The 13,446-nt window shown below is 36.1% G+C and overlaps 2 protein-coding genes across 3 annotated transcripts in view; one reads left to right on the top strand and one right to left on the bottom strand.

Moving 5' to 3' along the window:
* TMEM164 (transmembrane protein 164) overlaps positions 1-5,720 on the top strand; it is a 247,134-nt gene extending 241,414 nt beyond the window's left edge. Inside the window, exon 8 of the mRNA XM_063083371.1 lies at positions 5,647-5,720. The gene's annotated coding sequence lies outside the window, so the exon portion shown is untranslated. The remainder of the gene's footprint in view (positions 1-5,646) is intronic.
* Positions 1-13,446, bottom strand: part of AMMECR1 (AMMECR nuclear protein 1) — a 112,683-nt gene that overhangs the window by 70,828 nt on the left and 28,409 nt on the right. The window lies entirely within an intron of this gene.

Genomic DNA, 13,446 nt, shown 5'->3' on the forward strand with positions numbered 1-13,446 from the left:
TGCTTCTTTTTAAAAAATCAGCTTTATTAGAATATAATTTATACATGGTAACAGCACCCATTTTAAGTGTAAAATTCAATAAATTCTGACAAACATACACATACATATAAGTTAAACCACAATCAAGGTACAGAACGTTTCTATCACTCTAGAGTTCTCCTGACTGGCAATCAATCCCCTCGCCACAGTCCTGGACTCTGGCAAACATGAATTTGTTTTCTGTCACTATGGTCTTGCTTTTTTCAGAATTTCATATAAATAGAACCATCCAATATACAGTCTTTTGGGTCAGTCTTCTTTCATTCAACATAATGTTTTGATATTCATTCATATTGTTTAGTCCTTATAGCTGAGTAATATTTGTGTGTTGTATAGTAGATCTTTAGAACTTATTTCTTCAGCATAACTGAAACTTTATACCCACTGAACAAGTCCCCATTCCCCACCCGCAATGCCCCTGGTAACCACTATTGTATTCTCTGCTTCCATTAGTTTCACTATTACAGATATCTCATATAAGTGAAATCATGCAGTAATTTTCCTCTATCACTGGCTTATTTCACTTAGCATAATGTCCTCCAGGTTCATCCCTATTGTTGCAAACAGCAGGATTTCCTTCTTTTTTGAGGCTGAATAATATTTCATTGTATGTATATACCACATTTTCTTTATCGATTCCTCTGTCAATGGACACTTGGGTTGTTTCCATATCTTTGCTATTGTGAATAATGCTGCAACACACAGGATTGGAGTTATCCCTTCAAGATCCTGATTTCAATTATTTTGTATATATACCCAAAGGTGGGATTGCTGGATCATATGGTAGTTTTATTTTTAATTTTTTGAGAAATCTCCATGCTTTTTTCCATATCTGCTGTACCATTTTACTTTCCCACAAAGGATGTGCAAGGGTTCCAATTTCTCCAGGATCACAGAATGAGCTGGGAAGAATTCAATCCTCTATTTTCTATGAGTTTGGTTTATTTGTTCTTTAAATATTTGATAGAATTCACCACTAAATTCATTGGGGGCCTGAGTTTTAATTGTGGGATGGCTTTTAATTACAAGTTTAATTTCTTTAATAGACACAAGGCTGTTAGAATTTTCTAGTTCTTTTCGAGTCAATTTTGGTAAATTTTGTCTTCCAAGGAATTTTTTCATTTCATCTAAGTTGTAGAACTTATTGGCATAAAGTCATTCAGAATATTCCCTTATCCTTTTAATATCTGTAGAATCTATAGTGATGTCTATTCTTTCATTCCTAATATTGGTGATTTATATTATTTTGTGTCTTTCCTCTTGTTTTTATGTTATTAGTCTAGCTATAGGTTTATCAACTTTATTAATCTTTTCAAAGAGCTGGCTTTTGTTTTTATTGAGATTTCTCTATTGTTTTCTATAATACTTATTTCTACCCTTCTATTAATTCTCTTACTTAACGATTTAATTTGCTGTTCTTTTTCTAGCTTCGTAAGGTGGAAGTTTATTTTAGATCTTCCTTCTTCTAAAGCTATGAATTTCCCTCTAAGCATTGTGTTAGTTGCATCTCACAAATTTTAATATACTGTGTTTTCATTATCATTCACTTAAAAATATTTTGTAATTTCCCTTATGATTCTTCTTTGGCCCATGATTCACTTAGAGGTATATTATATAATTTCCTAATATTTGGGAGTTTTCCAGGTATCTTTTTGTTATTGATTTCTAACTTAATTCTATTTCAGTCAGAGAACATACTTTATATGATTTCAGTCCTTCTAAATATACTGAAGTCTTGTTTTATGGCCCAGAATATGGTTTATGTTAGTGAATGTACCTTGTAAATTTGAAGAGTGCATTCTGGTAGTGTTAGGTCCAGTGTTTTACAAATGTCAATTAGGTCCAGTTGACTGGTAGCATTGGTGAGGTTTTCTATCTCTTCACTGATTTTTTTTTCTACTTGTTCTATCAATTACTGAGTTAAATTGTTGAAATATGCAGCTCTAATTGTGGTTTTGTCTATTTATCCTTTTAGATGTATCTGTTTCTTTTCCCCCCTCATATTTTGAGGCTCTGTTAGGCACATACATATTTAAGATTGTTGTCTTCTTGATGAATTGACCACTTTATCATTATGAAATAGCCCTCCTGATTCCTGGTAATACTGCTTATTAATATAGTCATTCCAGCTTTCTTATGATTGGCACTTGTATTATATATCTTTTTCCATCTTTTTACTTGTAACTTATCTGTGTCTTTATCCATAAAGTGGGTTTCTTATATACAGTATATAGTTGGATCTTGCATTTTTATGCAGTCTTTTAATTGGAGTGGTTACATCACTTCTATTAAATGTAACTACTAATATGGTTGGGTTTAAGTCCACCAACTTTACATTTGATATTTGTTTTCTATATTTCCTATCTGTTCTCTGCTTCTCTTTTTCTCTTTGTCCTCTTTGAGACTAAATGAGTATATTTTAGTATTTCATTTTATCACCACTATTAGCTTATTAGTTATGCCTTTTTTAGTGGTTGCTCTAGGTTGCAAAAGATGCATCTTTAACTTACTGCAATCTACATTCAAGTAATATTATATCACTACACATACAAGGGTACTTCAAAAAGTTCATGGAAAGTTCTTATCTTTCTGTTCTATTTATTCATGAACTTTTAAAAGTACCTTTGTATAACGTAAGGATCTTAATGGTATACTTCCATTTCATGCATCCCATCCCTTAGGGCTATTGTCAACCTTTTACTTCTACATACCTTATAAATCCTATGACAGATTATTAATTTTGCTTTAAACAATTACTCAATTATAAAATAAATTTTTAAATGAGGGAAAAAAGTGTTTTATATTTACCCCACACTTGCCACATTTATCTGGCACTTTTCATTACTTTGTAGAAATCCAAGTTTCCATCTGGCAAAATTTTCCTTCAACCTGAAGAGCTTCTTTTAATATTTCTCATAGTTCAGGTCTGATGGTGACAATCTGTTTAGTTTTTGTTTGTCTGAAAAAAATATATTTCTTTCATTTCTTTTTGCCTTCATTTTTATTCAATGGATGTAGAATTTGAGGTTGGTGGTTTATTTTTTTTCTTTCAGCACTTTAAAGATGTCATTTCAATGTCTCCTGACTGCCATTGTTTCTGATGAGAAGTGTATGGTTCTTATCTTTGTTCCTCTGTATGTAACATGACTTTTTTTTTTTCCTCTGGCAGCTTTTAAAATGCTCTACCACTGGTTTTCAACAATTTGATTATAATTGTCTTAGTGTGGTTTTCTTTGTGGTTTTCCTGTTAGAGGTTAATTAGCTTCTTGGATCTATGGGTTTATAGTTTTCATCATATTTGTAAAACTTCTAACCATTATTTCTTCAATTATCTTTTCTGCCTATTCCTCTATCTTCTTTTCTTATGGGATTCTAATTACATGTATGTTAGCCTGCTTGATATTATCTCACAGTTCAGTGAGGCTTTTTTCCTTCAGTTTTTTCCATTGTGTTTCAGATTGGATAATTTCTATTTTTATGTATTCAAATTCATTGATCTTTTCTTCTGCAGTGTCTAATTTGCTATTTATCTCAACCAGTGAATTTTTCATTTCATATAGTGTACTTTTCAGCTCCAGAAGTTCCATTTGGTTCTTTATATGTCTTCCATTTCTTTACTTATTCATGTTTTCCTTTTAGTTCTTCAACATATTTTCACAGCTGTTTTAAAGTCCTTGTCTGCTAATTCTATAACCATCACTTCTGATTGTTTCTATTTGACTTTCTCCTGTTTATGGGTCACATTTTAATGCTTATTGTAATATTTAGTAACTTTCTGGGTGCCAGATATTATAATCATTATATTGTTGAGTGTTTGGATTTTGCTGTCTTCCTTTAAAGAATGTTGAAGTTTGTTTTGTCATGCAGTTAAATTATTTGTGGATAACTATTTTTCAAGATGTGGTTTTAAGTTTTGTTAGTTTGGGATTAGAGAAGTCTTTACTCTAGTGCTACTTTAGCCCTACTACTAAGGTATGACCATTCTGGGGTCTCTACAAAGTCTCACACCTCTTGCTGCGGGAACTCCAATGTCTCTCAGCCCTGTATGGGCTCTCATAAGTTTTCTTCTTATAGCTCCTGAGCAGTTGTTTTTTGCCCAGCCTCATGGTATTTCCCTTGACACACACATAGGCTCACATTCAACTGAAAATAAAGGGAATATCTATGCAGGTCTCTGGAGCTATTTCTCTGAATAGTCCCCCCCACCCCCCCATCTAGTACTCTGCTCCACAAATTCCTGCCACCTAGGCCTCCGTGACATCCTATCTCTTCCTCATCAATTCAGCAAGATTGCAGGTTCTGCTTGGGTTCCCTCTCACAATGCTGCTGTCTAGAAACTGCCTGCAGACAAAATGCCAGGGTGAATGTGGAGCTCACTTCATTTGTTCCCTTTCTCTCAGAAATCATAGTCCTATGCTGCCTGTTGCCCAATGCCTGAAAACTGTTGTTTCATGTATTTTGTCCAGTTTCTAGTTATTTATGGGAGTTATGAAGTGGAAGGAACAAGTCTTGTATCAGTTTCTTCTTCATGGAAGAAGTGGAAGTCTTAAAACCTTTTAACCAGAAGTCACTTTAAGGGTCAAACTCTGTGGTAGGTTTCACATATTAAATGTGGAAAAACCTACCACAAATAATAGAAGACTACTGCCAGCAAAAAAAATAAAAATAAAAATAAAAGGCTTAGGAAGCAGAAGGTGAAAGGGACAGATCTCTTCAGCTTTGACAGGTGGTAAACTCTTAGAAGAATATGAAGTAACTCAACCAATTTCAGGGGCAACACACTGCTCAGAACCCAAAGGTTAGAGAAGTCACTCTTAAAAAGTTTCATATTGAGAACTCTAAAGTGCAAAGTAATGAAATAAAAAGAAAACCAAAGCAATCAGGTAGAAACCAAACTTGACAAAAGTATCAGTTACCAGTCACACTGATATTTCCTTTTTTAAGCCCATGCCAAAAATAGCTCACTCCTCTTATTCTAAATGCGATTTGAACAACCTTATTTACAACACCTGAAAAATCTTGAGGAAGTTATTAATAATCACAAATTATGTCTGATGTGTGGTTTGTTATTGCTATTTTTAAAGTGCTATTTTTTTCAGCTGCAACAATTTAAACAGTCTTACAGCACAGCTATTTACCTCACTACTGTCCCAGACAACATTGAATATGTCATAGTCTTACCTGTACAAATCTTACAATAACAATGTCATATCTATACAGGGCAGTCACCTAAGAACAGGAGACCTACATTAAGGAAATTAGATATGAAAAGTTCTTTTATCATGTAACAAATAAAAAAAAATGTGATATGTACCATTAAATTATCATTATCAAAAATTTATTTTAAAAAAATGCCCCACCAACACATCAGGCAACACTATGATAGTTCAATGTTCAGAAAGTAAATTGATTTGGCTTCTAATGTAGGAAAAACAGAACAAAATTTCCATGGAAAATTAGGATACCAGTAAGCAAGATACTGCAGGGCCTGTAAGAGAAAATCAAAATCCAAAATGACACTGGCTGAGAAACTGAAGTAATAAGGTAGGTAAAAGAGGATAATTGCTTACCTATAAAGCAGCCTTCTGACTTTCCTCTTCTCTTTAGGTAGTTCTATATAACTGCCTACTTCAAAGCCTATAACTTTGTAAACAAATGAAACAGAAGCTAAACAAAGAGACCAAACTCCCTGGGAAGATAAGAAAGAACACAGCAGCCTTACCAACAAGCACCAGTACAACGACTTCCTATGTATATTTAAATGCGTTGGTTTTTTTTAAAAAGCCTCCTGCTGAACTGCTAGGCACAAGGCAGAATACAAATTAGCCAAAGGTTGTGTATGTGGTCTAGAAATGACGGTGACCCATTCAGCTTCATGACATAAAACAAGGAGAAAGTAAAATTTGCCACCTGAACTATTGAACATGCTCATCCCTACAAGCTATTTTTTCCCAAGATTGCCACCTAGTCCTATCCCTCATTTTAAAAATAAGAAAACTGAAGATCAGAGATAATAATTAACTTATCAGTGGTCACATAGCTATTAAGTGGCAGGGCCAGGATTTGGACCCATGTATTGTGGCTACAGAGCCAACTCTCTTTACCACATACTATGAATGTGTGGGTGTTGGTTGATATAAACCACCTGAAAAATAGTATTCCAACATGGAACTGAACTATTGGCTCTAAAGAAGAACACCTAGAAATTAGAGCACCCACAGATAAAACTGTTGACACTGTGTATATCATAAAAATTAAAATAAACATCAGAATATTAAAAACATAAAAATTCACTAGAAAGAATAAATGCTCTAGAGATGAAAGTCTGGAAAAAATTATGTCACAATAATATAAATGAACTGGATATTAATAAAAAAAGCATCTCACTGAAAGGAGGAAAACACTTAACTTTTTTATTCCCTATAAATTAATACATGTTTGCTATAAAAAAACTTTTTGGAAAATACAGAAAAGTAGAAAGAAGAATAAAACTCATGTATAATCCCAAAATCCAAAGAAAGTAAAACTTTACAATGTTTCTTGACTGTCTTGTTCTATGAAAATATTTTCACATAATCAAGATCATACTATATAGTTTTGTATAGTTTGTTTTTCAACTGAATTGTATAAACATTTTCCTACATGGTTAATATTCTTCAAAAATATTTTAATGGCTCCATGAAATTTCATCATATGGGTGTACCATAATTTAGGTAATCATTTCCTTCTTGTTAAACTGTGGAGAACATCTCCATGCATTAAAGTTTATCCAGATCTCGGATTTATTTTCAAAGGACAGATTTTTAAGAAACTGAATTACCAGATCAAAGTGTATGACCTTTTTTTAAAGCTCTTGATGCATTTCACCAAATTGCTTTCCAAAAAGACAGTGCCACTAAAAAGATTGACTTCATTGAGTTAAAACTTCAGGAATATTTATTTACAACAAGCATTTATGAATCATTTTAATTGGTGGCAGCTGTTTTAAACGTTCTCATTGTTAAACCAGTAAAACACCACAATGGAAACAGATTGTCTTAATTTAAGGTCAAACAGCAGTTATAGTTTAAAAATTAAACATAAGTATATTTGCCTCCTGGTAAGAATGGCTTCTTTCCAACTTGCAGACTCCCTGTTTTTCAAAACTTTTAAAACACTTATGTCAAAAAGAACTTATTCTACAACCTTATGCCATAAAACTAGGAGCATTTGACTAGGCTGCTTTTTATACTGTGTTTTGTTAAACATAGCATAGTACATAGATATTTTGAAATACATCCACTTTCAGTGTCTTGATGTAACACACTATAAAGCAAGACAATACATTTACAGAATAAAAGATAAACACAACTCTAAATGTATTTGTTGTGAGACTTTTTCTCCAAAGGTGTTTTATTCCTAACAGTCTTCCTCTGCAGTCTGTCTTTGTTACACTCCAATTAGATCAGGGTTGCTTAAAACCTTATATTTATTTGGACAAGGCACGGTCTTAGTCCAAATAATGGAAAAGAAAGTAGAAACTATAAAGGGCTGTCAGAGAGAATGTTCCTTTTCTGAGGCCATCTTCCCAATAATCAATTTTTTAGAAGTCCTACCAGGGATCACTGGTAGCTACAACAATTTAGTAATCTCATGGGTGGAGAAAAAATTTAAGGGTTTTATTTTTCTTGACAGTACATGTCACTATTTGTTTATTGTCTACCCACTAAACTGTAAGCTCCAAGGAGACAGAGAGTTTGTCTTTTGCATGGCCATATCTCCATCCCATGGCACATAGTAAGGGCTAAACGTATGTTTGTTAGATAAAAGAACAAATGAAAGAATTTAATCTAAAATATCTAATGAGAATCTGTCACACTAAAGTAGTTTTGTTGCAAGTCTAGGCCCATGCAATACTATTTTGAATGTGTAGTCTAAGTCTAACTGTGGCATATGGAATTTACATCAAAGGCATAACAGCTTTTTCTAGCCCCTAGGTACAGTTTAAAATTTCCACAATTTCAAGCTATTCCTTAGGGAGATAAAAATCTCAGAGATAAAATTAGGGACAACCTAAGAATATTTTGTCCTAGCAAAAGAGCATGCCTGGGGTCCTAGGCAGGAGCCAAGAGCAGCACCCCCCGCCCAGAAGCAGGCATGAGAGCAACACTGAAAAGACCACTTCCCTGCAAATGGACCACCACAGCCACTGCCACAGCCATGGCTGCCACAAAAGCAGCTCAACACCACTGCATTAGCCACAGCCACCATGCAGGTGGCCCTTCAGACACTCAACTGCACTGACATGAGGAGAATCACCAGCAGAGCCCAGAAAGAGGACATCTCTCTCCTCAAAGCCCACTCCAGAGTAGAATGCCATAGCTGACAAAAAAAAAATAAAAAAAGTAACTGCTCTAGCGGATGGTCAGACATCAAGGTAGAGATACTAGAAATACAAAAACCCAAGAAAATAAGACACCACACAAAGAATAAAGTAATTCTCAGGTACCAGACCCTAAAGAGCAGGAAACCATTGAAATGACTGAACAGGAATTCCAAGCAATAATCTCAAGGAAACTCACTTCAGATAACATAATGAAATGAGAAAAAAAAAATCCAGGACATGAAGAAGGAAACTTACAAAGAAATTAATACCTTAAAAAAGAATGTAGCAGAAATCATGGAACTGAAAGATTCACTCAATGAAATAAAAAACACAACCAGGAGCTTAAGCAGCAGGCTGGAACAAGCATACGAAAGAATTTCTGATCTTGAAGACAGTCTTTTCAAAATAACCCAGGTAGACAAAAAACAAAAGGAAAAATGAATTTTAAAAAATGAAGAAAATCTAAATGAGCTAGCAGATAATCTTAAGTGTGCAAACATTTGAATCACAGGTGTTCCAGAAGAGGAGGAGAAAGGAAAAGACATGGAAAACCTATTCAACAAAATAATAACAGAAACCTTCCCAGGCATATGGAGAGACATGGACCTTCAGGTCCAGGAGGCTCAAAGACCCCCAAACAGATTCAAACCAAAAAGATCCTCTCCAACATACATTATAGTCAAACTGGCAGAGGTCAAAGCCAAGGAGAGAAACTTAAAGCAAGCATGAGAAAAGTGTCAAGTCACCTACAAGGGAGTCCCTATCAGACTAATAACAGACTTCTCAACAGAAACTCTTACAGCCAGAAGAAAATGAGATGACATATTCAAAATACCAAAAGAAAAAAAACCCAGCCAGCCAAGAGTACTATACACAGCAAGGCTATCCTTCAGAAATGAGGGAAAAATAATGTATTTTCCGGACAAACAAAAACTGTGGGAGTTCACCACCACACGACCAGCTCTGCAGTTTCCACAGTTTCCTTATCCAGTCATCCATCAATGGACATTTTGGTTGGTTCCATATCTTGGCTATTGTAAACAGAGCTGCAATGAACATGGGAGTCCAGGTATCCCTTCGACATGATGATTTCCATCCCTCTGGGTATATATACAGAAGTGGGATTGCTGGATCGTATGGAAGATCTATCTGTAGTTGTTTGAGAAACCTCCATACTGTTTTCCATAGTGGTTATACTAATTTACAGTCCCACCAACAGTGTAGGAGTGTTCCCTTCTTGCCACACCCTCGCCAGCATTTGTTATTCACCATCTTTTTGATTATAGACAGTATAACTCAGGTGAGGTGGTAGCTCAATGCAGTTTTAATTTGCATTTCCCTGATGGCTAGTGATGTTGAGCATTTTTTCATGTACCTGTTGGCCATTTGTATGTCTTCCTCTGAAAAATGCCTATTCAGCTCCTTTGCCCATTTTTTAATTGGGTTATTTTTTACTGTATAATTGCTTGAGTTCTATGTATATTCAGATATTAATGCCTCGTTGGATGCACAGTTAGGAAAAATTTTCTCCCACTCTGTAGGTTGTCATTTCATTCTGTTGATTGTTTCCTTTGCTGTCAGAAGCTTTTTAATTTGATATAGTCCCATTTGTTTATTTTTCCTTTTGCTGCTTGTGCTTTCGGTCTCATGTTCATAAAGCCTGTGCCCAGACCTAGTTGCCCAAGTGTTTCACCTATATTTTCCCCTAGTAATTTTACAGTTTCAGGTCTTATACTTAAGTCTTTAATCCATTTTGAGTTGATTTTAGTGTATGGTGAGAGATGCATATCTAGTTTCATTCTTCTGCATATGGATATCCAGTTTTCCCAGCACCATTTGTTGAAGAGGAAGTCTTTTCCCCAATGTAGATTTTTATTGCTTTTGTTAAATATCAGATGGCTGTAAGCCTGAGGGGTGATTTCTGGGTTCTCATTTCTACTCCACTGGTCTAAATGCCTATTTTTATACCAGTGCCATTCTGTTTTGGTTATAATAGCTTTGTAGTATAATTTGAAGTCAGTATAATTTGAAGTTATGCCTCTGGCTTTATTTTTGTTGCCCAGGATTGCTTTGGCTATTCGGGGTCTTTTGTTGTTCCATGTGAAAGGTAAAACTGATTGCAGGACACAAAATAAATGCCCCCAAATCAGTTGCATTTATATACTCAAATAATGAATTAACACAAAGAGAAATAAAGTAAGCCCGTTTAAAATTGTCACACACAAAAAAAATACCTAGGGATCAATTTAAACATGGAGGTCAAAGACCTCTACAATGAGAACTACAAACCACTTCTGAAAGAAATTCACGAAGACACAAAAAGATGGAGGGCCGACCCTGTGGCATACTCGGGAGAGTGCGGCGCTGGGAGCACAGCGGCACTCCCGCCACGGGTTCGGATCCTATATAGGGATGGCCGGTGCACTCACTGGCTGAGCGTGGTGCGGCCAGTCACAAAAAAGACAAAAAAAAAAAAAAAAAAAAAAAAAAAGATGGAAAGATATTCCATGCTCTTGGATTGGAAGAATTTGGAAGAATTAACACTGTGAAAATGTCTATACTACCCAAAGCAATCTACAGATTCAATGCAATCCCCATCAAGATACCAATGACATTCTTCATTGAATGAATGAAATGGAAAGACCCTACCTCTTAATAAGCACCACCATGGGGATTAGGATTCAACATGAATTTGGGAGGAATACAAACCTTCAGACCATAACACCTGATAACAGTCCCTTTCATCCATAGGAAAGAATACCAGAGAAAACATTCAATCAAAACAAACTGAAACTGGACAGCAAAGAAATGGTTCCAGAGGCAGAAGAGTTCCTAGTAAAGGCTAGTTAGATCATGGCAGGGCAAGTCAAGAGCAAAAAAAAGAGTAAGTCATCAAATTTCAGAGCTAAAAATCTGATGGCAAGAGATAAGGATAGCTGGGCAGAAAGTCTCCTTCAAATGCCTAGAATTTTTACAGGTTTAATCAACACAACTAGAAGCAAGGTTTGACTTTGTGTTGCTCTGACAACCTTTTGGAAAGCAAAGAATGTCCTCTTAGACTGCAAGAATCTGGGAATCTTCCTTGAAGAAACCCACTGTCAGGGTAGCAAGGGTGTTGTGTGAATTCCCACACCATCACCCCTTTCTGGGCAAATATGCCAAATGGAAATTAAGGCAGGATCTGAAAGTATCAATGATAAATAGTTATAAGGTGAGGGCAGTGGCCATGAATGGCAAGTTCACAGACCCAGTACCTTGATTTATATTCTTCTCGATCCATCAGATACCAAAGAATGTGACCTCGGTAGAGCCAGAAGATAAAATTAGCCTACTCTTCAAATTCCTCTGACCCCTGTATCTATATTGGATCGGGGGCGGGGGGGGGGGAGTTAGAGTTTGAGGTAAAGAAGAGGGAAACAGTCATAGAGGAAGTATGCAATCAGGCTCGGCCAAGGCCACAGGAAGTGCCAAGGAATGAATTACCTTGGGATCAGTCTGAAATTTATGGAGTTCTCCCAAGGTAATCACCACCAGTGGTGGCAACAGAGGTTGGAGCTGAGAAAAGCCAAGGATGAAAGCCTTTACAAGCTCTTCACATCCTTTAGGTCTTAGACTAAACATCACCTTCTCAAACAGATATTCTCTCAACTAATTATACTGCTGGCAGTGGGCGAGAAATGCTGGCAGTGAGAATGACAGGTTTGAAAGAGCAAGGCTATGCTGTGATGGACTCTTCTCAGTTGATAAGAAGGAAGTCCTTACATGCCTGGTGTCCATATTTTCCAAACCAAAACCTGGCATAGAGTCTGATCAATACAAGTACACTTATGGACAAAATGGCACAAAATGAAATCAGGGCTTTCCTGGGAAATCCAGAATATATGGTTACTGTCTGGAGATGGTGTATTTTTTAAAGAACCCAACACCAGCATGGCTAAAGAACTACACAGAGTTTCACAATACCCTCCTAGAGTCTCTGGTTATGACTCACTCTGAATAATAAAGGCTGTATAATCACATGACCCCTAAAAAAATTAGAGCATGTATGAAAAGTTACTTAGGGTTATCTTGTCTTTCCTCCCAGTCAACCAGATCCTTCTGGTTTCATAAATTCATTGGCCATAACCTGGAGACCTTAGTGGAAAAAAAAAAAAAAAAAGAACCCGTTAGACTTATCCCCAGTATCCTAGATTACCTACTACTGCATTTCAACATCAGTTCAAAGGTTCTTTTGGACCACTTGATTGCCTTTGATGGCAAGGAGAACCACAAGTTCCTTCAACACTAACTCATGCCCATGAGTTAATCATTTCTTGAGATCCAATGGACAGCTAAATGGAATTTTCAACCATCGATTAGAAAAATGGGAGTGGTTAGAAGAGTTAATGGCCTTACTGCCAATGATTCTGTCAATTAGAGACCTGCTGATATCAAGTCAGTCAGAGATAGGTGAGTTTAAGCAGTTTACCTTCATGTGAAGATAGCAGGTTTTAAAAAGATAAAAGAATTCCTTCTATTAGAATTCGAGAGTAGGGTGTCAAATTAGGCAACAGGTAAACTACCTCTTACTGTTGTCACTTCTCCTTCCAGGGATGATTTTCCCAAATAGAATCAAAATGCAGAGATGCACTAACTGGTGCAAGCATCTAATGTGACTGAGACTGAGGAGGACTTGTTGAATCAGAGGATGCTTCCACTTCAGGCAAATGGCTGTGCCTCCAAACTAGTTGAGTAAGAATTTTCAAATTGCATGGCTTCCTCTCCAATTCTGGAGAAGAGAAGCCACTTTGTTACTGCAGTGTAGAGAGAACATCTGACTATCAGGCCTCCGGGAGAGTGACGGTAATCAGCATGACTTGTTCTAATTTCTGTCTTAAGCAGTTCACACCTCCTTAGGTAACCAGGGGCTCCCTGGTTTCCTGAGTATCATCATTCTGTGGGATAAATTAATGTGTTCCTGTCCTCAACCACTTCTTTTACCTCAGTCTTCCAAGTTACTAGCGTACATGGTACTGTCCAGTACAGGATAGAGTTGTGAATAC

The sequence above is a fragment of the Cynocephalus volans genome, chromosome X, assembly GCF_027409185.1.
Source record: "Cynocephalus volans isolate mCynVol1 chromosome X, mCynVol1.pri, whole genome shotgun sequence".
Taxonomy (NCBI): Eukaryota; Metazoa; Chordata; class Mammalia; order Dermoptera; family Cynocephalidae; genus Cynocephalus; species Cynocephalus volans.